The 27,898-nt window shown below is 43.2% G+C and overlaps 1 protein-coding gene across 1 annotated transcript in view; it reads right to left on the bottom strand.

The window, feature by feature from the left end:
- CPNE3 (copine 3) overlaps positions 1–27,898 on the bottom strand; it is a 437,917-nt gene that overhangs the window by 361,529 nt on the left and 48,490 nt on the right. The window lies entirely within an intron of this gene.

The following is a 27,898-nucleotide window of genomic DNA, read 5'->3' as shown; positions in this document are numbered from 1 at the left end:
TTCATAGCTGGATCCATAGCTCACAGGATCTGTTCAGGACCCCACATCTGACACCATATGTTGCCAGTTCGTCTTGCTGATACACCATCTCCAAAGGTCACATGATATAGTTAATCTTTGATTTTCCCTTCAAAATCAAGGACACGTCTTGTAATGAGGAAATAGTTTCACTCTGACTCCGTGTGTGGCATACAATCCTCCATGAATCGTACATACTCTTCATTTATCCTATCTTCTTCAGGTATTCTATTCACCCATGCCTTCACCCTGGGCTCCATCCTGGCAAGCTACCTCCCTTGGGAGAGAAGACAAAATCTCAAATAAGTGAACTTCCTCAGGTTTGTCCTCTTTCTGTTCCTATACTCTCTTTTTTTCTTTTAGTCACTTCTTTGCTTGCCTTCTAAATTCCTGTTTCTCTTATGTTACGCTGACATTTTTCTTAATCCTGCTACTTTACCCTTTATAATTATCTTTTCGCTGAGCAAAAGTTCAGTATTTTGATTTACAAAACAAATATAGGATGGTGCCCTGTTCACAGAGACAGAGAGCATAGGGTTCTCCATGGTGCCCAACTTGACTTTCTTCCAGTAAATCACTTACGCTTTTCTATGTAATTATGTGTTTTTTCATCACCAAACACTTTTCTTTGTGCTGCCATTTATGGAGGATGGCTTCCTTGTTTTTTTTATTTTTAAAGTAAGTGAACCTGTGTTCAATTCTGGGCTGCACACAATTCCAGGCTTGTTCCCTTTCCCAAATCTCTCACCCAAGTCTCGGAGGGGACAGTCTGCCTCCCAGGATGGGTCTAGGGATCTCTGCCATGTACACAGACTCTGCCTTTGGCCGGCGAGGTTATCTGAGCAGTTTCTGAGTCCTGTTCCTCCTCCTCCCTCAGCATCTTTCTTCACCTGGCATTGTCATATCTTTTTTTTTTTCTCTCTCTCTCTCTCTCTCTCTCCCCACATTCCTCCCCTGCTAAGACCAGCAGCATAGTCATTTTTCTCTGTCTTTCTCTCCTTTGCCTTTCTTCTTCTCTTTCTGCCCTTTGTCTTTATTCTCTCTCTCTTCTCTCCTTTGCCTGGTATTTACATTGCTTCCTGTTTTCTCTAACTTATTTTGGCTTTCTCTTTCGGGTCTTTACGTGACTGCTGTTCCCATGCAACGTTGTCCTGACAACAACAGTCAGATAAGCAACCCAATCCCATTCCACACCAACCCTTACAGGCCTACTGGTTTTCACATAAGCATTTCATATTAAATATTAGCCTTTGTCACAACTTTTCACAATAAACCGAACCGACATATACCGTCTGAAATACATTTTCCCAATTAGCCAATCAGACGTATAGCCTTCATCATCAGCTTGCCACCATAACCAACTGAGACCTGCAATATTGAGTTTAACACAAGACACCCATCAGGTATACCATAATACAGCAAATATGTACGAAACTACTGATGTTAAAACAATACAAAATCCCCCCTCAGAGGCCCTAACAAGGAATATTATAGCACACATCTCCTACCCCTGTGTTTTCTACAAGTAAGTAATCAACACCAAAACCCTTGCCTACTCCGGTAATCTGTGAGAGTCCATATAACAAAATATCTGCCTATTGGTCTTTCAGCACAGTGTCATGCCTATAGACTGTCCTAAATTTCCATACTATACAGATCAAACCTATAGAATTCGACATAACTTCTCCCAATTAACCTGCCTTTACCATTAGCTTGACACTATAACTAACATGGGTTTACTGAAGTTTACTGAAGTTTACCTAAGCTAATAACCAAGAATACAGTTATAAAATACGAAATATGCACAAACTTAGAGGTTGGAAGACAATATACAAAGCATCTCAAAAGGCCTAACAAAGATTATCACGGAGTACAATATTCTATCCCCAGGGTTTGTGAGAGGGGTGGAACACCACCAACACCCTTGCCTACTATGTTAATATGTCAGATTTCATGTAACAAAATAAAGGTATACGATCTGTAATCCAGTGACATAACAGTATCCTGTTAAAGGCCTACTCTTCTGCGTGTAACAAATGCTTTTCGCAGTAAATACCCAGGCCTACTGTGTTTGTCATAACATTCTATGCTAAACAGATCAGATCTACCGATCATTGCAAAGTCTACATGGCGCCACCTGCCCATAAAATCCCATGGAATGAACATTGTCTCCTATGCAGAAAACATCTAGCTCATCCTCTTCCTCCCATACAACAACCACACCACTAGGACCAACCTACCCATCTATATGTTGAACAGAGCAAACTAGATGTAAAAGAACTGCCTAAAACCCAACACAGACAAAACTAAAGTACTAATCTTCGGGAACAAGACCTCTCCATGGGACTCCCTCTGGTGGCCAACAGACCTGGGGCCCACCACCACTGACCAGGTCTAAAACCTCAGCATTTTCATCGACGACAGACTCACAATGGCCAAACAAGTGAACGCCGTCATCTCCTCCTGCTTCTTCATCTTATGTATGATCTGCAAAATATTCCAATGGCTCTCCACTGACGCAAGGTCATCCAAGCCCTCATCACCAGCAGACTAGACTACGCTAACACACTCTATGCCTGGACTACGACTTAACTCACATTAAGACTCCAGACCACCCAGAATGACGCCACCAGACTCATTCTCAAAAACCCCCGCAACACCTCAGATAGCTACACTGATTACTAGCCCAGAAGTGATGCCAATTCAAACTGCTCACCCACATATACAAAGCCCTCCACAACGTTAGACCTGCCTACCTCAACCCCGGCATCAACTTCCACCAACACGCCAGGCAACTGACTCAGCCACGCTCCACTTCCCACAAATAACCCGCATCCTCAGAACCAAATCCTGGAACAACCTTTCACACCACATCAGTACCTCCACATCCCTACTCGATCTGCAAGAAACTGAAGACCTGACTATTAAACTAGGAGCCCGATCAGGCTACTCATCTACTCCAGCGCCTGAATATTCCTAAGGTGATAAGCCTGCTATAGAAATCCTCATAACAAAACATATGGCACTGGACATAAGTGAACCAACCAGGCTTGTAGTGTGCATCACTGGCTTGTCACTGTAAACAACTAAGGTCTACTGTATTGAGCATATGTTTTCCCACAAAGGAACCATCAGGCATACAGTCATAAAATTACAAATGTAAACAAAATAACAATCCACCCTTAAATGCCTACAGACATTAACATATGATTTTCACAATAAAAGTATGAGACCTACTGCTTTTATTGTAACTTTATGTAAAAAAAAACAGATCAGTCCTATTGCCTTGATTTTGAGATTGCTACTGCAACCAATACCGTCCTGCTATTTTAAGCATAAACTTTCCCACAAGGCAAAAAGTGCAATACCAGCAGTCTTCTTCAGTGGAAGCACACAACTTCTGCCTAATCAAGTGCTGTATTTCAAGTCAACCAACACCTGCGTAAAGCCTAAGCCTGTCTATAGTAGCACTACAGAAATCTCTTTTTCTATTGACCTCATAAAGCATGGCAACAGTTTTTAAGCTAGGCCTTAAATTGGCAGTAGTCTCCTCTTCATATACTGTAAGCCTAGCTCACCCTCTGTTGTGAATAACTTGCACAGAGATCGAACCAGAGATAGCTTCCTATTGTGTTCTATGCTTTAACCACATGGGCACTGCAACTTGACTTAGTTGCACTAAAACAGGTTTACTACTATGAGGAGCTCCAATACACATAACAGTTTATCAACAAAGGCACTCTAGTTCAGCCAAGTGACTGTCCATCAATCATCCATCTTAGTGAGTCAGGGACCCCAAAGGGAACAAATGGCAAAAACAACTGCCCCATCGTAAAGAAGGGCGAGAGGACATATCCCTGTAACTAAGAAAGGCATAGAAAAGAGGACCTATTTTTCATTTGCACATATGATGCTTACGTACCTAGTTAAAAATAATATCCACACTGTACACAGCAGCAGACCAAATGTTCCTGCTAAGACCCAAAGAGAGTAGGAGGGAGGGGCAAGCCATGGAAATTCAATATGTTTCATTCAGAACATCTTTTTTTGTATTGAGAAGTGTATGCCATTTCCATGGGTTCTTGGTGCCTTTAGCACTACCGGTTGTGGATGTTCCCAATGGCAGTGGCTTCGTGGGGTGCTGGTACCTTGTCTTGTAACAATCCACCAAGCTTATAGAAGTCCTGTTTTAGTATGTTGGCTTTTACCAGTGTGTAATTTAGTGCCTCCTTCCTCCGGTGAATGCGTTTGTGTATCTTTGGTCTAGTATCCAAGTTTTCCTGCCCTTGAGTCAGTGTTTTAATATTCCATTGTGTCAATGTGACAGCACTGAGCAGTTTTTCACTGTGCATTTGTCTGTCCCAAAGAGCGAAAACATGATTACTGACCTAGAGTCCATGTCTCCTTATTCCATTGTTATCTCATTCAGTACCTGTGCCAATGTAGTCCCTGACAGTGTTATCCGCCAGTAATCTTATTACCTCTCCAAATCTCCATGTGCTTCTGCATCTGTGTCCGAATAGCCACCGTTTCAGTATACATGTATTGCCCATCTCAATGCATGTAACTCCCCGTTGTAGTGTACACATGCCCCTGTTCACCTGTTCCTGTATTCTTGTCTCAGTGTAGTATTCAGGAACACATTTTCAAAGATTCACTAACTTGCCTCTGGTGAGTGTCTAAGGCAATGAAGTAGCACCCCCAAACACACTGTACTGTAACTTGAGAAACAACGTTTTTCGAACACCAGAGGATGCTGGATGTGTACAGACTAAGAAAAAAATTAACAGAAAGAAGGGTCAGAACTCGGACAATTAGACTGTCATCATGATGGGGAATTGAATATGTAAACAACCAGTCCAGAACTGCTTGCAGAAGGGATCATCAATTGTAGGCCTTGCCTACAGACAGCCCATAGCGGTCTGTAGGCTAATAACTATTTTGAACAATATCAATAGTTAAAGTGGGCTTTGAGCCGGCCCATTGATTACTGCTAGTTGGTTTTCTTGTCATTTTCATTTGCCTGCTTCTTATTCAATGTCATAACTTTCCCTTTTTGTGTTTGTCCCTTCCTCTTTGCTATCCTTTTGAATGAATGACTTATATCCTTCTACTATTTAAATTCATAGAACCACTTTTTTATTTCAGTTTTTTTGTTCCATCTATCACCCCTTATGCTCTATATGTTGCCCCACCTCCCCTGATGGTATATTGCTCCCCTCACCCAACTATTTTTTATTTAACCCTCATCCTCCCCCGAAAGCTATTGCTTCAGCGGAACCCCGTCTCCTCCCACTCCAACTTCTCTGCCATTACTTTAAATGTAGCTGTTGGGCTGCACCTTTAAAAAATGCTTTGGTGCATTTTTATGTTTTTCTAATTTACAGCTTCAAAATGGGCTTCTACCATGGAAAATAAAATACCCACCACAATATTATTTATGATGGACGTGTACTCCTGCCTGGAGTTCCCAATTGCACTGTTGTCTGGATCCCTAATGCTAATTTTTGTTGTCATAGGCAAACACAGATCATGTGTGTGTGCCATGACATAGGCCTGTCTCATTGATTGCGGTCTTGCTGGACAGGAAGTGGTGCCCAAAGAGCTACCCTCGTAGTGGTAGAAAGCTACCACCTTCACCAGGAATTAAGCAGCACAAGTGTGGTGGTGGCAGTCTACTATGTAGTGATCCGTAGGAAAGAACAGGTACTTTTTAACCTGCATCACTGGAGTGAGGCCTACCTGCTTACTCACCTTTTTAAAGGTCCTGCTGCTGTGTGCTGGACGTATGTGTTCCTGGGAAGGGTGCAGCACACAGTTAGAGCACTGCTGTGTAGTCCATGCATGGTGAATGTATGCACTGAGTGTATGTGTATCTGCGAAGAATACAATACATGAGAGAAGTAGTGCTGTGCACTGCGTGCGCAGTGAATGCATGTGTACTTTCAAGCAGTACAATACATGAAGGATGAAGTGTTGAGCAGGGCGAGCATAGAGAATGTGTGTGCTAGTAGCGTATGTGCTTGCAAGAGGAACACCACAGCACAATACAGAAAGGCTGCAATACTGAGCAGTGCACAGAATGAATGTGTGTGCTGAATGTGTGTGTGCCTGTGTAGCACAATACATGAAGGTAACAGTACTGGACAGTGTGTGCTGTGAAAGGGGCATCTTGCTATTCTGCAACAGAGTCAGTGGTGCAATTGGTGGATATGTTTGCGCCTAGCTGTAAACATGTGAAGTGGGTGGGAAGAAGAAACACCTGCAAGACAGGTAAGAACTGTTGGATAAGATGACCTACCCCACAGTAATGGGGGTGAGTGTGTAACACCAGTAGCACATCAGAAGCCAAAAACCAAACGAGCAAGTCACCTACACCCACGAACCATGCAACTACCAGCCACCAAATACCGGGAACCACAGGCGCAGCTCACACACCACTCCAGCACAGCAAATGCAAGGCTTTTTTTCAGCTGAATTCCAATGAACATCATGGGACCAGGTGACCAATACTTCCAAGAAAGCTTGTCTGGGCAGCCTAGAGATGTACTCTGCAACCTGCTCCTGCTTTGGCGGATTCGGGAAACAAAGCGATTAACACAGAGCTTTACATTGGAACCTGGGGTGCCACACTACTAAGAAACTGACTCTCTTCCTTTTTTCACGGAGAAGCATACTCCAAACATACATCACATCAGTCAATGTTCGGTTTTTTTCAGAACGGCAGAATAAAGGGAAAAGACGGGAAATGCATATCTATGATGGATATTAAAAAAAAATGTGATCATCTGGCTGGCTTTTTACTCATGAGTGTGTGCACCAGTACCGCTAACTTGCTTGATTTACTGCATTCCACTTTGAAAAGGAACAGCAACTGCTTTATATTTTGACATATAGAGGCACAACATACTGGTCTCGAACAATAACATCCTAACCAGTACATAAGCATTAATCATAAATATGAGGGCATGCGAATCTGGAAACTCCTCCTTATTGTTTGACCTTCTCTGAAGTACATATGTCCAAGTAGTTGATAATAAGCCTCCATGGTCACAAGAACACATGAAAAACTGTTAAAGATCATCTTCTTGCTGCTTCAGCAGAATAAATGGAAGGATAAACGGAACGATGCAGATGTGCTGACAATATCCACGAAAAGCTAGCACCACTTTACTGTTTACTAGACATCAGTTGACACATCCCAAGAGAGAACATGCTTAACCTGCAATGTTGATTCCTATGTGTGTTACAGTAACCGAAAAACAGCCTAAGGCATCTGTAACAGCACAAAATATTTATTACTTCTACACTGACTAAGCCATAATTAGCTAATTCATATCTATAATCTTAATTTGCTTTTAGTTAACAAACCACCGCATCACGCATAAAACTCATTCTCAACCTTCTCCTCTTGGTCAAGGCTCGACTATGGAAGATAAATGGTCCTTAGTCAAAGCTAGTGGACTAGTGCTTTATTTGTAAAAGAAAAAAGTGCCAGGGCCCTTGTCAGGAGGCCACTGTAGCTTGCACCACCCATTGCCCCTCTCTGTGCTGCCTACGACAGTATCAATACAACTACTAAGCATCACACTCCTACAAGTGAGACCGTTTAGACTATTCCAAGCCGTCAAAGCTATAAGAGTGGCTTGGGTGGCAAGTTCTAGTCACTTGTAATATACATTGAATTAATAACAACTGTTGATGTGCTTATCTCTATATTAGGCAAACAGTGCAACCATGTAGCAGACTGTCTTAAGCACCAGTGTTGACAATTAAGTGCCAGTGTCCAGCACCGGAAACCACCAGCTAAAATTAAGCACTGATGTTAGAATTTTGAATATGAAAATCCAATTTATATGACCATCCGACTCAAATAAGTAGCATCTTAAGCATACTGATTCACAGCTTGCAAAGGCTGCCCGGTTTCAAATACATGTAGTTAGTGGAAGCAGTAACCACCATTATGTATTAATGCCTAGGTTTGCAACAAGTAAAAACCTATTCTCTGTAAGATTAATAAATCGCAAGATTACAGACTAGTACCACGGATCCGCATACCACCAGCAGTAGAACAATGCAAAAGCATGATTAATATGCATCAAAAAGCTATCTAAATTACCGCACACCCCTTTTCAAAGAAAGTAGGCTTTAGCCTAGAGAACTTTAGCAACTATCGGTCAATGGCAAATTTTAGCACCATATCCAAGATTCTGGAGACAAAAAGCTGTTGCTTAACACAATACCCACAAGTAACATGATAACCAAGAATCAACAAGCGAATACAGTAAGATTACATACTAGGGACTATGTACCCAGAGCAGTACAGGAGCCAAGCCAGCCTTCCCATTATGCAAGATTACAGTAAGGACTTTTACACTGTGGACCATGAGATCCTGCTTCGTTGCTGTACGGTATCCAAAAGGCAAGCTATGGCAGAGAGGTCATAGCTCTGATGAGAACTGCCACTGAACTCCAAAGCTGCCCAAATAGAAAAGACCTACAAATATAAGGTTATATTGTCCTCATTCCCTCCAAGGGTATGGTTGGCTGATCTTTGGCAGCTTTTCCCGAGTGGCAAGGTACAATTTCAGATATGATGCGTAAGGAAGGGGTTGTTTACCAACCAACCAGAAAACAATACAGTTAAAGAAATGGAGTCCAGGCGCTGGTATAAAAATAGGTAAGCAGTCAGAACTTTCAGTGAGCAGTCTCAATGGGGTATCCCAATTAGGTAGAAGTTGATGTGAGCCGTGGTGAAGAAAAGAACAAGGGTGATGACAAGTGCCTCAGTTGTAGTTTGTGCATGATATTTCACTCTATTGTTGTGCGAGGAATGCGAGTTCTTTGACCACAGACCTACTATGGGAATAACAAGATAGTGTACGCAGCCTAAGGAAACTATAACTCGCGCCCCGCCATGCACAGTTTTTCCTTCAATAAATTAACTTCTAATGTTTCATTGATATTTTTATTGACGTTATAAAAGTTGTCACGAGTGCTGTATTATCTGGTGTAATTAGCAGTGCATTGCGAGAGTTATTGTTACCTTAGGCCCCGAGTTATAGTTACCTGAAATAACTGACTGTAATTGCTGAATTCCTCTGGTTTTGTGTGAGTAAATTCAGAACCTAACTATAATGTTCCTGGTGCCGGGCCCTGTGGCCAACCCCCTATAACAATCCAGCGCCGCGTACGGCCTTTGGCCGTTCTCCATGGGGGTAAGTCGCGGAGCCTAGCGTGCAGCCAGTCCCTGCGGCCAATCCCCCCGAACCATCCAACTCAAACGCTGTGCATAGCCTTTGGCCATGTGCAGTCGGAGTTGGTCGCAGGGCCTGTCTATCTAGATGTGAGAGTATGTGTGAGAGGGTGTGAGAATGTCTGAGTGTGAGGAATGGGTGTGAGAGGGTCTGTGTGAGAGTGGGAGTGAGAGTGTCTGATTGTGCTTGTAAGGAAATGCCTCCTTGGCATGGTTACCCCCTGACTTTTTGCCTTTGCTGATGCCAAGTTATGATTTGAAAGTTTGCTGAGGCCTGCTAACCAGGCCCCAGCACCAGTGTTCTTTCCCTAACCTGCACCTTTGTCTCCACAATTGGCACAGCCTGGCATCCAGGAAAAGTCCCTTGTAACTGGTACCCCTGGTACAAAGGCCCCTGATGCCAGGGAAGGTCTCTAAGGGCTGCAGCATGTCTTATGCCACCCTAGGGACCCCTCACTCAGCAGACACACTGCTTGCCAGCTTGTGTGTGCTGGTGGGGAGAAAATGACTAAGTCGACATGGCACTCCCCTCAGGGTGCCATGCCAACCTCACACTGCCTATGGCATAGATAAGTCACCCCTCTAGCAGGCCTTACAGCCCTAAGGCAGGGTGCACTATACCATAGGGGAGGGCATAGGTGCAGGAGCACTATGCCCCTACAGTGTCAAAGCAAAACCTTAGACATTGTAAGTGCAGGGTAGCCATAAGAGTATATGGTCTGGGAGTCTGTCATACACGAACTCCATAGCACCATAATGGCTACACTGAAAACTGGGAAGTTTGGTATAAAACTTCTCAGCACAATTAATGCACACTGATGCCAGTGTACATTTTATTGTAAAATACACCCAGAGGGCATCTTAGAGATGCCCCCTGAAAACATACCCGACTTCCAGTGTGGGCTAACTAGTTTTGCCAGCCTGCCACACACCAGACATGTCGCTGGCCACATGGGGAGAGTGCCTTTGTCACTCTGTGGCTAGTAACAAAGCCTGTACTGGGTGGAGGTGCTTCTCACCTCCCCCTGCAGGAACTGTAACACCTGGCGGTGAGCCTCAAAAGCTCACCCCCTTTGCTACTGCGCCACAGAGCATCCCAGCTAGTGGAGATGCCCGCCCCCTCCGGCCACGGCCCCACTTTTGGCGGCAAGGCTGGAGGAGATAATGAGAAAAACAAGGAGGAGTCACTGGCCAGTCAGGACAACCCCTAAGGTGTCCTCAGCTGAGGTGACTCTGACTTTTAGAAATCCTCCATCTTGCAGATGGAGGATTCCCCCAATAGGATTAGGGATGTGCCCCCCTCCCATCAGGGAGGAGGCACAAAGAGGGTGTAGCCACCCTCAGGGCTAGTAGCCATTGGCTACTAACCTCCCAGACCTAAACACACCCCTAAATTGAGTATTTAGGGGTCCCCAGAACCTAGGAAGATAGATTCCTGCAACCTAAGACGAAGAAGGACTGCTGACCTGAAGCCCTGCAGAGAAGACGGAGACACCAACTGCTTTGGCCCCAGCCCTACCGGCCTGTCTCCCTACTTCAAGAAAAACTGCAACAGCGACGCATTCCCCAGGGTCCAGCGACCTCTGAAGTCTCAGAGGACTACCCTGCATCTAAAAGGACCAAGAACTCCAGAGGACAGCGAGCCCTGTTCCACAAAGACTGAAACTTGCAACAAAGAAACAACTTTTAAAGGACTGCACGTTTCCCGCCGGAAGCGTGAGACTTTCCACTCTGCACCCGACGCCCCCGGCTCGACCTGCGGAGAAAACACTACAGGGAGGACTCCCCGGCGACTGCGAGCCCGTGAGTAGCCAGAGTTGACCCCCCTGAGCCCCCACAGCGACACCTGCAGAGGGAATCCAGAGGCTCCCCCTGATCGCGACTGCCTGCTTCAAAGACCCCGACGCCTGAGAAAGACACTGCACCCACATCCCCCAGGACCTGAAGGATCCGACCTCCAGTGCAGGAGCGACCCCCAGGTGGCCCTCTCCCTTGCCCAGGTGGTGGCTACCCCGAGGAGCCCCCTCCCCCTTGCCTGCCTGCTTCGCTGAAGAGACCCCTGGGTCTCCCATTGAAACCAATTGCAAACCTGACGCCTGTTTGCACCCTGCACCCGGCCGCCCCTGTGCCGCTGAGGGTGTACTTTTTGTGCTGACTTGTGTGTCCCCCCCCGGTGCCCTCCTGGTCTGCCCTCAGAAGTCACGGGTACCTACCTGCTGGCAGACTGGAACCGGGGCACCCCCTTCTCCATTGAAGCCTATGCGTTTTGGGCACCACTTTGACCTCTACACCTGACCGGCCCTGAGCTGCTTGTGTGGTAACTTTGGGGTTGCCCTGAACCCCCAACAGTGGGCTACCTTGGACCCAACTTTGAACCCTGTAAGTGCTTTACTTACCTGAACAACTAACAAATACTTACGTCCCCCAGGAACTGTTGAATTTTGCAGTCTAGTTTTAAAATAGCTTATTGCCATTTTTGCCAAAACTGTACATGCTATTTTGTTGATTCAAAGTTCCTAAGATACCTGAGTGAAATACCTTTCATTTAAAGTATTGTGTGTAAATATTGAACCTGTGGTTCTTAAAATAAACTAAGAAAATATATTTTTCTATACAAAAAGCTATAGGCCTGGAATTGTCTTTGAGTGTGTGTTCCTCATTTATTGCCTGTGTATGTACAACAAATGCTTAACACTACCCTCTGATAAGCCTACTGCTCGACCACACTACCACAAAATAGAGCATTAGAATTATCTCTTTTTGCCACTATCTTACCTCTAAGGGGAACCCCTGGACTCTGTGCATGCTATTTCTTACTTAGAAATAGTACAGACAAAGCCAACTTCCTACAGTGCTCCAATAGGTGAAAGATCCATTCACCTCCACAAAGGATTTCAGATTGTTTTTCAATATAGAACTGCAGAGAAAACACACTTGCTTTGCCAAGCCCAGGAGTTAGGATTATATGTCCTTTCCAGAAGTGGAGATTCAACTGGGAGGCCTGCTACGTTTAAATTGGTAAGGGCTTCCTGTTGAGGTTTAAATTCTGTGAAATGAGCATCACGGCCAGAATGGAAGCTCACCTGCTAATTTATTCAACAAGAGTCCACAGTATGCGCACAATGTCTATCTAATTTGACCACTTTGTAATGATTTGTTAATACGTGCTACCTCATTGGGTTAATGGCCTGTGTGTGTGTGGGGGGGGGGCTCTCACACAGCTGAGCTCAGCCCTAGGGACCCCATTCCCCGGGTCCCAGCCTTCACTAAATGTCGGAGGGGGTGCTGGGTGGTCCCTCTTCCCTGCCCAATTTCATCCCCAGGGATCCCATCTCCTGGCCCCGGCCTTAATATATTTATTTTTGGGGAATTGGACGGGGGCCGCACAGGCCCCCTCCCCCGGCTGATTGCAGCCCGGACACCTCATCCCCTGGGACCCGACCCTAGTATGTTTTATTTTGGGTGGTCCACTCTCCTGGCCGATTTCAGCCCTTTGGATCCTATCCACTGAGGCCCAGCCTTAATATACTGCGTGGCCACCTGGCCGATTTCGGCCCAGAGGACCCCATTCCCTGGGCATGGCCTAAAAGATTATATTAAAAAAATGTTTGGGAGAGGTGGGCCCCCAGGGTCTGGCCATCTGTCCTGGGTGCCCCGCAGGTACCCAGTGAGCAAAGGGACAGCAGGAGAAGGCCTCAAAACCCCTGTGGTCCCAGCAGGCTACCCACTTCCTGCGGGAGCCGGCATTGCTTTTGCACACAGGGAGCTACTAAAGATGCAGCTCCCTGTCTGCAAAAGCAATTGTTTCCTCTGTTCCCTGTCTGCATGTATGTGGGCAGAGAAACAGAGGAAGCCTCTGCTTCCAGCAAGATGTTGGAACCAGAGTGTTTGCTCTGACTTAACGGGAGCTTTGACAGCTCCCGCCAAGTCAGAGCAAACAGCTATGTCTTGGGGGTGGGCACCCCAGGACATAGCAGGCGCCGGCAGTCCCCAGGGCCATCTGTGGCTCAATGAGGAGGGGGGGGCGCGTGTCACCCTTCCAACGTTGAATTTGCCCAGAGGACGTAACGTCCCCTGGGTTGCTGAGGAGGGAGGGGTGCACAAACTTGTTTTTTTAGCCTCATGGAGGTGGCAGCCCCCAGGGCTTGGGAGAGTCTGTACTTGCCTGCCCCATAAGGAATAAACATTTTGCACCAGGGAGGTGGTGGTCCCTGGGGAGCAGGGGGGGGGATGTGTGGCCCCCGCATACATCTGTGTATTAGCCCTGTGAAGGTGGTGGTCCCCGGGGATAACATAAGTCCGAGGAGGGCATCCATACACCCCTTCCTTTCTCAGTGCCTTCAGGACCTGGCCCTCCCAGGGGTCAAAGAAAAGGGAGGGAAACAGCCCTTTAAAAAAATAATAATAATAATAATAATCTTGGAAAAATCTGCAGAATTTGCTGAGTTTAAAAAAAAAAAAAAAATGCTTTTTAGCCCTGGTGGGGTCAGTTAGGGGTTCCTCAACCAAGGTTAGGTATTGACTCTACCATGGACCCTTTTTTCCATGGACTCAGCCGAAGCAGACTCCCAAGATGGCTGCAAACAATTCCTTGTCGAAGTGTTGGCAGCTAATCAGATATCGGCACTGGGACAGTTAGCCCTGCAGAGGATCCGCTTCCATAGCTAGCAATATATTTGTTTAGCTTTAATATCTCCAAACCTTCTAGAGGTATTTAAAAATCACAAAAGCAATCTTTCTGGACCAAGAGCTAGCTTTTTTCCAAATTTGGTGTAATTCTGTCCAGCGGCTCAGGCTGTAGTAGTGTACAAAAATTAGAAAAATCCCATTGAAATAGAATGGGGAGAGGTGTTTAGGGACCGCTCCTTTTTCTTGGCCCCCGCTTGATATTGCACCCTGAAACTTTCAACACAGCAGCTGAACCGACTAAAGTAAAAGTTTTGAAAATTTCATGAAGATTCGTCATGCGGCGCCAAAGTTATTGGCAAAACAAAAACGCTCCGTCTATGGAAAAAAGGTCCTAACTATAACTACCTACTAGCGACTGCCAGTAGGTAAGATATATATAACCCATCTCCTCCTTCCTTTTTAAGAACGAAGATTGGCATCCCAGCAGCGTTTCACCATCATTTATACATCCAGCACTTAGGCATCAAAGACTCAAACACGTTTCGGCTCCACAGAGCCTTGTTCACAGTATCATAATACACCTACCTGTACATTCTTCTGCCATTTTAAACATGTCATTTCCCCAAACAATTCAATATCACTTTACTCTGAAAGCTGTTGCCATCTTGTTAGCATACATAACCTTGGCAGCAAATCATACAGTTAGTATAACTAATATACAAATACAAATATTTGTATATATTTTACAAAACATTGGTCTACATGCAAATTATGAGTATTATATAGCACTCAAATGGTTACCCAAATGGGCAAATCAATACATCATACATAAATGTCCCACTAATATAGTTCCTGTGGTAGATTTGCCAGTCTCTTCCTATCCCCCAAGTGGGAAGGCTGTCTGCCTGCTGATGGCCACTGACCTCTAAAGAAACAATACAAACAATAAAAAAAATAACATTTTAACCAAAAATCCAGGGGAATGAAAAATTATAACTATCCTTTTACTTTAAAGCACATTTTTGTTTCCCAAAAGGAACCCGGTTAAGTCTTCACCATGCAGGCCTCAAAGATTGATTAAAAATGTTACTAGACCTGCTGGTCGAATAATTTAAATAATCTACTAGACCATAACTTTTATGTAGATGACACGTAAACAGGTCTCAAATTGTGTGATCCAAGGCAAATATTTTAGTTTACAGAGTCGCCTTTTTGCGCAGCATTTCTGCTTTACAAAAAACATCTGTGTTTCATTAAATAGACTTAACGCTTGCACAATGTATAAAAAGACTATAGCCCACATACAGGGACACATGAGCCATTACTTGCCTCTTAGTTTACTTATAGCATCACTACCAGGGCAGGTGTTTAAAGACTCACTTTTAATAAATATATCACTAAAGAATGATGTGGTCACACACTGTCATTTACAGACAGAAGATTTCCAAAAAATTTCCAAAATTCTTCCAACTAACTTCCACCTTTACTGATAAAACTATATAATGTATTACCACATCTGTGAAAATCTGGTTTCAGAAAACATATTTATTCTTTGCACATCACTAAGTAAAGTGCCTTGATCTGTTTTCATCCTATTAAAATACTTTTTTCATCACACAGAAGTACAAACAATAGGTTTTCATAACTACTGTAATATATTTTGAAATGTTTGTACAGATGACTTAGCTATTTAAATGTTGTCTGTTAAGAAAAAACTGACAAAATCCTGGAACTCATCAGTCAGAAGGAAAATTAATTGTAAGCTAAACTGACTTTTGACCTTGGTCTCTGAACTCACAGCAAATGTGACAATAACAAGATTTAAAGGCCTCCTTCACTTTATGACTGAGCAGGACACCTGTTCTATGTAAAAGTAGCTAGACCTGATAAAATATGACTCACCACAGCGAATAGGTGAGTAGAATTTTCGAGGCCTCCCATGTCTTCATAACATTCCTGTTCAGTGGAGTAATTACAGAATAGTATGTCTTATATTCTCACATATCCAATAAAAACGAAACAAAATACTATTTCCACACATCACACTCCATATATCCATTTCTTCACAAAAAGCTATGTAACTCTTCATCTGCATTTAAACCTAATGGTTCTTTAGTGTTAGTTTCCAATATAAGGGTGGCCTCCTGTCTCCTCAACTGTTACGCTCTATTACCCCCTCTCCAATTTTTAGGTACGTGGATTGAACCACTATACCACAACTTTAACAGATCCTTCTGATATTCTTTGAGAAAATGTCTGTCCAACGCATAAGATACATCTTCATTCTTAATAGCCTTAAAATGCCGTAAGATCCTTTTGTGAAGTGGTAGTGTGGTGCTACCAACATAAACCTTCGGGCAAAAACATTCTAATATATATACACAACAAATGGTGTCTAACAAGTTTTGTTTTCTCTGATGGCAACCCCTTTCCCAAATTTTGTGTCATATTCTGTTCTATTATAGCCATATGTACAGGCGTTACATTTTGTACACTTCATAAACAACTTTCCTCCGTTTTAGCCGATCCACCTTCAGTTTGGTTTGTCACACTTCACTCCTGACTAGATGGTCCCTTATGGATACCGCTCTTCTAAAACTTACTCTCGGTCTCCTATGCGTCAAATCACCTATCACAGGGTCCCTTTTTATCAGATGCCAATGTTTTGTCATAGCTTTTCTTAGTAACACTTTTGTGTTATATGTTGTAATAAACCTATACTGTAATCCTGCCTGAGCCTTTCTGGTCTCCGTAAACAAAGCCTCTTCCCTCTTTATTTTTCGTGCTCTTTCCTTTGCTGCCTACAGACAGTCATCCTCGCTGTTCAAATCTCTCACACATTTCCTGCTCAATCCTCATGTATTCATTCTCAATGCTGCATAATCTTCTGCCTCTATTTAACTCTCTCTCTCTCTCTATATATATATATATATATATATATATATATATATATATCTCATTTTAATATTACCTAGTGGCAGTCACCAGTAAGTACTTATAAGTAAGGACCTACATCGGATCGGAAAAGCCGTTTTTGACTTGGCTATATCTTTGACAAATCTTTCTGAAATGTTCCAAAGGAAGTGTCAAGTAAGAGCTTGTTGTGCATGGAATGTTTCGGGGTGATCCGTCAAGCAGAGGACAAGAAAAAGGGGAGGTAAAAAAATGCATTTCCCATTTTAATTCTCATAGAGATTTTAGACATGACTACAGCCCATATCGCTGGACAGAATTACACCAAACTGGCAGAAAGGTAGCTCTTGGTCTCGAGAGCGTTTTTTTTTATTTGGTGTAAATCATATCAGTAGTTTTTGAGATATAAAATGAAAAACAAATTTGTATATCTAGGTACGTAAATACTTCACGAGTACTTTGTTGTAAATTACGAATGCACGTGCCAACAGGAATGTCATGATTGGCTGATGCAAAAAGAACAACTGGTGGATGGAATCCTGAACAATGTCAAACATTCACCCCCAGTACAGACATCTGGGCCTAAATCCATTATTTCTTTCTGCACCATGCCATTCAAGAATGGACTCAGGCATATGCAAATCAGTATTGGCCCTAACGCCTCATGAGAACAGTCCAGCCCTAACTGCCACGCCAAGTCCTCCCTGGACCAGAAACAAGCATCCTGGGTCGGGTTTTGGGGTATCACCCCTCATCATTTAGGCTATCTTGACTCCAGTGGCCTGGTGAGCATGGGACCCACTTCTGGGCATACATGTACCACTCAGGGCGACAACTGCAAAAAGAACAACTGATGGACGGAATGCTGAACAATGTCAAACATTCACCCCCAGTACAGAGATCTGACCTGGCCATCATTTTTTTGCACACCACGCCATTCCAGTTTTGACCTATCCAAATTCAAATCAGACTTGGCCGTGCTTCCCATGAGAACAGTCCAGCCCAAACTGTGATTGGCTGGCCGCAAACTCAGCAGAAACCTGCAGCCACCATTTTAAGTAATGGGACAGTCCCCGGAGCTGAAACTAAATATCAAAAGTGGTATAAGATGTCAGTGTAGCAGTACCCTGAACCAATGGGTGGACTATAGGGGAGTTTGTGGGACACCTTATGTGTACAACACATCAAAACGTATTTTTTTTCCACATGCGATATTCATGAATCCCTTGCGAAGTTCTGCGAGACCCCTCGTGTAATGTTGCAACCCATTCATGAATATTGGCGAAAAAAGCAACAAAAATATTTTACACATTCACTCAGACACTAATGCACTCACTCAGATGCATTCACACAATTATGCTTACTCACAGACCCCTTCAGGCTCATGCAGTCACAGACCCACTCAGGCACTCATGCACCCACTCACAAACCTTCTTAGACACCCACTCTCAGACACTCAGGTACTCATGCATCCACTTGCATACCAACTCAGAGACTCACAGACCCACTCACTCAGACACTAATGCACCCACACAGAGACCCACACAGATACTCGCGCACCCACTCAGATACCCACTCACACTCTTACAGCCACTCACACACCCACTCAAGAGACTCACGCCCTCACTCACAGGTCCACTCAGACTCAGGTACCCACTCACAGGCCATCTCAGACACTCATGCACTCATTCACAGACCCACCCAGAGGCTTACACACCCACTCAGACTCACTGAGACACTCACTGTTGTTATAGTTAACAATAATCATTAAGACAGTCACTGAACAAAAAAGGTTACAGGGACGTTACAGCTAATAATTAGCATTTAAAAAACCTTTAAAAAAATCTTAGAAATTCAAAGAAAAAAACACAAAGGTTACTGGAACATTACAGTTATGTTCTGCATTTACACACACAAAACCATAGAAATTCAGCTGTTATAGTTAGTTATTTCAAATAACGCCCCCACCATGCACAGTTTTCTCATCAATAATTTTACTGCAAATGTTACAGTGATATTAACAATGTTGTCGTAAAAAATGTCATTATAGTTACCTTAAGGCACAAGTTATAGTCACTTCAAATAAGTTTTTTTTTGTATTATGTATACTATAACATCCCTGTAACCTTTGTTTTTTCAGTGAATTTCTAGTTTTAACGTTAAGTAAGATGCCCATTGCAATATATGGTGGAGGAGGGCACTGTGCTGCCCCCACCCAAGCTTGTTGCTCCCGCTCCTCCTTGCCATCATTTGTCCAAGTTTATGCCTCTGCTCCCTCATTAGAGCCCTGTGTGGCTGTTGTTCTGCCACTGCCCTTTGCACCTGCCTTGTACAGTCACTTCTGCCCATCCACCAACTCCCTACTCTCGGTTGTGTGAGTCCATGCACAAGCCCCCTCCCCCTCCTACCCTGCCTGGTCCGATGTGCTGCCACTGCCCTCCATTTAGCTTGATGTACCTGCCAACTCCTCCTGCCCTTCGTTGCCTAACTGTATGCTCCACGAATGCCCTCCTGCTTAGCCTCTACCATCCTGCCCTTGGCCTCCAATGTCTGTGTACATGGCCCTGCTCCCTCTTTTTTTCCTACCATGTTCCATGGACCTGCCACTGCCCATCCTATCTACTCAGAGGGTCTGTTGAGCTGCCACTGCCCCTTGCCTAGCATGAACAGATGGCTGCCTCCTGTCCCTGCCATCTCTACCCTGCCTGTCAAGGATCCATGCCCCTATCCCCTCCCTCCTGTCCTCCATGGTCCATTTTGCTACCACTCCCTTCTGGCCACCATGCTCTGCTGTGCCGTAACTGCTCCTCCAGCCTGCCCTGCATGGTCTATTGTGAAGTCCCTTCCCCTGCCATCTCGTATTTGGGTCCAGCCCAATCCTTTCCCTTCCCTTCTGTCCTCTACAGTACTTTGTGCATGCCCCTGCCCACACCCTCTTGTGCCCACCATGGTTGTTGTGCTGCCACTATCCCGCCCACTTGCCATGCATGGTCTTCTGTGCCTGCCACGGCCCCTCCCACCTGCCTTCTGTGGTCAACTTCCTGCCCCCCACTTTCCCTGGTTGCCTGTGTGTTTGCCATTATAGTCTCACTGTTGCTCTCCAAGGTGTGTTGTGCTTCCAGTGCTAAAACTGCCTGCTCTCCACAGTCAGCTTGCTGCTCCTGTCCCTTCGCCCCCTGCCATCTGTTTTCCATGTGCAGGCCCCTATATCCTCCCTACTACTTTGGCTGGTTCGTTGGCAATGCCCCTGCCCCCTCCCTCCTGCCTTTCATGGTCTGATATGCTGCAACTGTCCCTCCTGTCTGTCCAGTATGATTAGCTTGCTGCCCTTACTTCATTCCCCTTTGTTCTCTGATGTCTAAGTGCATAGCCCTGTCCCTTTCCTATTGCTTGCCATGGTCCTCCGTCCCGCTTGCACTGTGTGGTGTATTGTGCTGCTGCAATGCCCAACGCCTGCCCTGTAAGGTCAGTTTGGTGCCCCTGCCCATGTCCCTCCTGCCCTTAGTTATCCTAGTCCATGACCCTACCCCATTCATTGTGCCCTACATGATCCAATTTACCATATCTGCAAACATTTTGAACTTCGTAAGAGGGAGACTTTGGAAAACAGCTTTTGCCCAGTGACTTACAATGAAAAAGAGGAGATTTTAGGCAGGAGACAGGTAAAACAAAGTTTTTGGGGCTTAAAAACATCAGGAGTATCCTGCCTGAATCAGGTCTGTTGGCATGTATGGTTGTATAGCCACTACCTCTTCTTTCTGCCCTTGATGGTCTGTTATATTGTCACAGCCTCCCCTGCATATAATGCATGGTTGATTTGTTGCCCTTGCCCCTCTTACCCCGGCTCTCCATGGTCCACTGTGCCACCACTGCCCCTCACGCCTGCCCAGAGTAGTCAGCTTGTTGCCTCTGCAACCTCTTGCATGCCCTCAATTATCCGAGTCCATGACCCTGACCTCTGTCTCCCCACAGTATTTTAATGAATAACTAGATTGATAACTTTCTATATTTATTACAAAAGTGTGGGACACCCGATGTCATTTTGATGTAATCAAAACTGTAATACTTAAAGCATTTCCTTTAAAAATTATAAAGATGAGGAGGGTCTTATTTCCATAGAAATGATAGTTAGTTCCCTAAATAACTAAAATGAGGACATAATGTTCTCAAATAGTGACAAAGCACTTTTAAATTCTTTGCTATCTTTATATTTTTTTTTACCCAGCTGATCACTTGATTATGTTTCTTTTAGAGGACATGGTGTTACGGCCAGAGTGGCAGACTTTTCAACTGGGGAACCTAGTTTGAGTTTCGGCTTCAACTCGACATCCAGTGATTCTGGTCAAATCACTTAATCTCCCCATACCTAAAGCCAAAAAGGAATGTGCCCTTGTATAATGTAATTGATGCTCATGTAAAGCTCTCCAATACCTTCAGGTCAAGTCTGTGCTATATGAAACTGCAAAAAAACAAAAAGATTAAGTGGTTTGCACACTTCTGTCATTGGGCTATACTTGGGCTACATTTGGGCTCTTTCTTCTCTGGTGGCCATCGTGGGAGACTCATTTCTTTGAAGCTCCCTAATCTCCTCATTTACTGCAGTATTCTCAGTAGAAAATGCTTTCAGTTTTCCGCTTCGATTCCATCAAGATGGTGGTCAGGCGTGTCACACGTATGGCATAAATTGAGAATGTTAGCACTTTAGTTACTCATTAGAACACTGTAGTAAACTGCTGATCACCAGGGAGTTAACTAACAGTCTGCTGCTGGTGGTGAAAGTGCATGCTTCCGTCTACATGTCAGAATGTTTTAATGAAACAGAAGAGGACGATATTTGAGAGCTCACTTAAAACGTATCCTATTTTTTCTTTCAACAGCACTAACAATTTCTATGACAAAATGAAACCCCTCATTTTGGTCCTTTCTAAATTAAATATTTTAGGTTTTATCAGTTGATTCAATCAAGATGGCTTCAGGTGTGCCACACTTTTGTCATAAATAAGACTGTTAGAGCTCTAGTTGTTCTTTAGGACACTCTGGGAGGCTGCAGTGAACACAAGGGAACCAACTGACAGGCTGCTCCTGTTGGAAGTAGTTTTCAGACTTCATTCTCATATAGCTGAGAAAAGATAGCGTGAATTTACAGAAAACATGCTCTCATTTTAGCTTCTGAAGCACATTCCATAACCTCTATAGGGAAATCATGAGAAAACAGTTTTCTCACAAAAATGATTCATGAAATCCCAGTAGGATAAAATCCAGTTATCAATTTAAAACTCCAATACCTCTAACTAAAGCAAATGTGAGACCTGCTGCATTGCAAATGTGTATTTGGTGTAAATCTGTTCAGTAGTTTTTGAGAAATTAAAGGAAAAATAAATTAGTATATCTGGGCGGAGCCTAAGCACAGACTCATGGTGAGATCTGATTGACTGTCAGCACTTCAGCCAGAAAATTATGGCATCCATCTTGGGACCAATATACATGGTAGCACCCCACTGAAATGCATTGTAGTGAATGGCAGGTTTTGAGGGACACAAAAAGGAGGACGTAATAATAAATGTTGCTTACAATATAAATCATTTAATGATGGTGCCATTCTAATTTTAGGAATTGTGGTGTGTTCCAAGGTGATTTTCCTTGCCTTATAAATTGGTCTACCCCACCTCATAATTTGGTCTTTTGCTGCCATATAATTTCAGTGGCTCTGCATGTAACTAGACCACTTCCAATTACCTTCTTCCTCTATCTGCAGCAAAAAATGAAAATGTTGTTATTTAGCAGACTAATTTAAATCTGCCATGCTAATTCCAATAGAATACCACTTTCACCACCCAACTATGAGAGTTGCTGGCTGGCAAACACAATTCACAAAAAAAGACACAAGAGAGCTACGGAGGAGTAACGAGAGAAATAAACTAGGAGGGACACCTAAACATATCAAGAGTGTTCAAACAGTCATTGTGTAATAAGGATGATGAGATTTAAATAACCACACCTATCGACCTGCTCAACTACTAGCCTGTCAGTCATGACTGAATGCACTGAGAATCACTCAAATTAAGACATATTTCCTTCTTTATTCCATATATGGAAAGAAAGAAATACAGAAAAACAAATGTTTTCGGTCTGTAGGGAAGTCCAAAATAAATAGCAATATAAAACTGGATGCCTTAAATATATCATCCTTAATAACAAGGGAGTCACATTGATTACAATGTTTTACATTTTTCTTACAAGGAACACAACTCACAATATAATCCAAAAGACCCATAACATCTCCTTGCCATAGTTAATCTGAAGTCCTACATGACTTCTTCATCTGCCTTGCCTACTTAGCTTCTAGGTCTAAGGAAAGGGTTTCCACAATTATCACAACGAAATACTGTAACTCAATGGTCAGATTTAGCTATGGGTTATGTTTTTTGGGTTACGAAAACGGCTGGCCTGTACCTCAAATGCATTTTTTTCTTTGGAAATGCATGACAATATGAATGTGCTAGAATGTTCATACTAAGTCTGAGGAGATCACATGACTCAAACTATACATGCCAGTCAATGCCTGTGATGCGATATAATTGTTTTTTATTAATTCTGTTTTATTGAGTATAGGAGGAAAAAAGCAATAGTCCATATCACAAAACGCAATTAAGATTGTTTTTGACTCCTGCATATGTTTTAAAGTTGAATGCAGAGGGAAAGTTGAAAGGAGGCAAACCTCACATCATACAGCAGATACTACATCAGACCACTCGCTATGAGATTTTATCAGGTCGAGCTACTGGTCCTTTCTGGCAGTGAAATTGAGCTGCAAAGGAACACGTGTTCTGTCCATTCAGAAATGAATGAGTAATAAATATGCCTTTAAATCTTGTTTTATCCTGACACATTTCTTGTCTGTTCAAGGAAAGAGGTCAAATGTCAGTTTGTCTTTTTACTAAGTGCTGCTTGTCTTATCCTGAGTAATGGTGTTTACTTTTTCTCTTACTACAGTTAGATAATTTTGTAAAGTGAGCTTTCTGACAATCATTCTAAAACAAAAGGATTTATGGTGTCAGTTTTTTTATAACACACAATATTTAAATAGCTTGTAAATAAATAGTGCACATATTTCAGAATATACAGGGAGTGCAGAATTATTAGGCAAATTAGTATTTTGACCACATCATCCTCTTTATGCATGTTGTCTTACTCCAAGCTGTATAGGCTCAAAAGCCTACTACCAATTAAGCATATTAGGTGATGTGCATCTCTGTAATGAGAAGGGGTGTGGTCTAATGACATCAACACCCCATATTAGGTGTGCATAATTATTAGGCAACTTCCTTTCCTTTGGCAAAATGGGTCAAAAGAAGGTCTTGACAGGCTCAGAAAAGTCAAAAATAGCGAGATATCTTGCAGAGGGATGCAGCACTCTTAAAATTGCAAAGCTTCTGAAGCGTGATCATCGAACAATCAAGCGTTTCATTCAAAATAGTCAACAGGGTCGCAAGAAGCGTGTGGAAAAACCAAGGCGCAAAATAACTGCCCATGAACTGAGAAAAGTCAAGCGTGCAGCTGCCACGATGCCACTTGCCACCAGTTTGGCCATATTTCAGAGCTGCAACATCACTGGAGTGCCCAAAAGCACAAGGTGTGCAATACTCAGAGACATGGCCAAGGTAAGAAAGGCTGAAAGACGACCACCACTGAACAAGACACACAAGCTGAAACGTCAAGACTGGGCCAAGAAATATCTCAAGACTGATTTTTCTAAGGTTTTATGGACTGATGAAATGAGAGTGAGTCTTGATGGGCCAGATGGATGGGCCCGTGGCTGGATTGGTAAAGGGCAGAGAGCTCCAGTCCGACTCAGACGCCAGCAAGGTGGAGGTGGAGTACTGGTTTGGGCTGGTATCATCAAAGATGAGCTTGTGGGGCCTTTTCGGGTTGAGGATGGAGTCAAGCTCAACTCCCAGTCCTACTGCCAGTTCCTGGAAGACACCTTCTTCAAGCAGTGGTACAGGAAGAAGTCTGCATCCTTCAAGAAAAAGATGATTTTCATGCAGGACAATGCTCCATCACACGCGTCCAAGTACTCCACAGCGTGGCTGGCAAGAAAGGGTATAAAAGAAGGAAATCTAATGACATGGCCTCCTTGTTCACCTGATCTGAACCCCATTGAGAACCTGTGGTCCATCATCAAATGTGAGATTTACAAGGAGGGAAAACAGTACACCTCTCTGAACAGTGTCTGGGAGGCTGTGGTTGCTGCTGCACGCAATGTTGATGGTGAACAGATCAAAACACTGACAGAATCCATGGATGGCAGGCTTTTGAGTGTCCTTGCAAAGAAAGGTGGCTATATTGGTCACTGATTTGTTTTGTTTTTGAATGTCAGAAATGTATATTTGTGAATGTTGAGATGTTATATTGGTTTCACTGGTAATAATAAATAATTGAAATGGGTATATTTTTTTTTTTGTTAAGTTGCCTAATAATTATGCACAGTAATAGTCACCTGCACACACAGATATCCCCCTAACATAGCTAAAACTAAAAACAAACTGAAAACTACTTCCAAAAATATTCAGCTTTGATATTAATGAGTTTTTTGGGTTCATTGAGAACATGGTTGTTGTTCAATAATAAAATTAATCCTCAAAAATACAACTTGCCTAATAATTCTGCACTCCCTGTACATCAGGAATGACAAATGTCCTTTTTGTAACTCAGCAGTGTGATACAAAGATTTCAACAGCAGCAAAACAAATCAGAACACTTTACTTGGTGATGTTCGATTGACAAATATTTGCAAAAAGTCGATTTTCAAACATACTGTTTGGACACTACATATATGAATATCAGTAGAACCACGTCACTTTGAAATTTTGTGGCTATTTCAATGTAAATTGTGCTGACTGGAAATGACAGTACTCTACCACTTCATGCTTACATATTCATTAAAAGTGGTAGTTTTGAACCATGATTGGAGAAACAGTCTTGCCTCACCCCAATGACAATGCTGTTAATGAACTAAGAGCGGGACAATTGGAAATATTCAGTAGTAGAGGTCTAAATTATGTGGCAGGGGTAAGTAAATTATGTGGCAAGAAAAGGCAAATGATGTGGCATAATGCAGCACATTGTGCAATAATATTACTTCACTATTGTGTCATTTTTTTAACTTGGTAACACAACTGGGCATTGGGTGCACTTCATTTGTACCTATTTAACACCCAAATATAGCGATAAGCAACAGAAGGATGACAGTCCAGTTTTCAAAGGGCCTTTAACTGCACAGAAAAATGTGCTGTCACATCATTAGTAATGTTTGAACTGTTTGAACTAGAAACAACATTTATTTCTGATAAAATCTGTAGATTAGGCAGCAGATAATGGATTATGCAGCAAATGTATAACTATGCAAAAAACACCGTGGCCACACAATCGCATAATTTTAGTGGCCCTGACTAAGAGGCAAGTCAAGGGTCATGTATACCCTATATGCAGCTACATTTGTATTGTATGTGGAACAAACATTTAACCTATTATACAGGAGTTTTGTACAGCAGACAAGCTGCGCTAACATATTTAAAAGTGCTATCATATGTAATAATGAAGAAAATAGCAGCTCCGTTTAATTAAAATATTTGCCCAGATTACATAATCTGAAACCAGATTATGGGTCAAGAGCATTACAGTTAGGTCAGGTAGATTATTTACGTCACTAGACCTGCAGGTCTAGTAAAATGTTTATGATTTTTAGAGGCCTGTACATGCAAACATGTAGAAATATGTAACAAAACAAATCTCTTCGGAAGGAAGCCCTGCGGGGCCGTGGACTTGTAGTATGCGGTTAATGAAGTCAAAATAACTAAAAGACAGCTACTGTAGAAACAGGATGGCAATCACAGGATCAGAGAATCAAGCAAACTCAGCGTACCAAACAACACACTGCCAGCCCAATGATAGTAAAGATCAGAAATGAGCTACAGCCAGTGGTCGAAGTGCATTAAAAACAAGCCAAAGTATTTCTGCTCTCAAGCCGCCATGGAGCATGAAGGGGCGAGACAAAGGAAACAATATGACGTAACTGGTGCTCATGCAAAACGTTCCAATATCGTCGATCGAGTTCACACTGTATCAAACTTAACCTCACATCGCACAGCAGATAGCACAGGCAAACGTGTAGAAATATGTAACTAAATAAATCTCTCTGGAAGGAGGTACGGTGGGGCCATGGACTTGCAGTATGCGGTTAATAAAGTCAGAATAACTAAAGAACATTTACTGCTGTAGAAACAAGACGGCAATCACAGTGGCAGGGAGTCAAGCAAACTTGGTGCAGCAAAAAAACACGCTGTCAGCCCAATGGTATTAAACATCAGAAATTGGCTACAGCCAGTGGTAGAAGTGCATTAAAAACAAGCTGAAGCATTTCTGCTCTCCGCCACCATGAAGCGTGAAGAGGAGAGACGAAAGGAACAATACGACGTAACTGGTGCTCATGCAATGCGCTCCAATACCGCCAATCAAATTTGTGCTGTATCAAACTTTAAAACCCCATGGAGCGTGAATGGGAAAGACAAAAAAAAAACGTTCGCTCACACTAAAGCATACTGGCTATAGTTCAGTTATCTATGTAAAAGGGTCAGACTGCAATGCGAAACAAAACAACTTCAAGGCAGTACAAATGTAAAGCATTTACCAATGGCATCAAGGGAGTTTTGCAAGGCAAGCCCAGGAACAAATGAAAGTGATGGGCGTGGTTTAACCCGACACATACATTACAACAGGTCGGAAAAGCAGCACTTGCGAGGTGCTATGCTCAACCTACAAAGGCTGCCTTCTGGACCAAGAACTACCTTTCTGCCAAATCTGGTGTAATTCCATCCAGCTGTTCGGGCTGTAGTGGTGTCTAAAATCTCTATGGGAATTAACAGGGGAAACGCACCTTTTTGACCCCCTTTTTGGCAGCCACTGCTTGATGGATTACCCTGAAACGTTTCATGCACATTAAGACCCACGAAGACACATTGTCTGGCAAATTTCATGAGGATTTATCAAATGGTGCCACAGATATAACCTAGTCAAAAAAAT

Source organism: Pleurodeles waltl, chromosome 2_2, assembly GCF_031143425.1.
Source record: "Pleurodeles waltl isolate 20211129_DDA chromosome 2_2, aPleWal1.hap1.20221129, whole genome shotgun sequence".
Taxonomy (NCBI): Eukaryota; Metazoa; Chordata; class Amphibia; order Caudata; family Salamandridae; genus Pleurodeles; species Pleurodeles waltl.
This window is presented reverse-complemented; position numbering and strand designations above follow the sequence as displayed.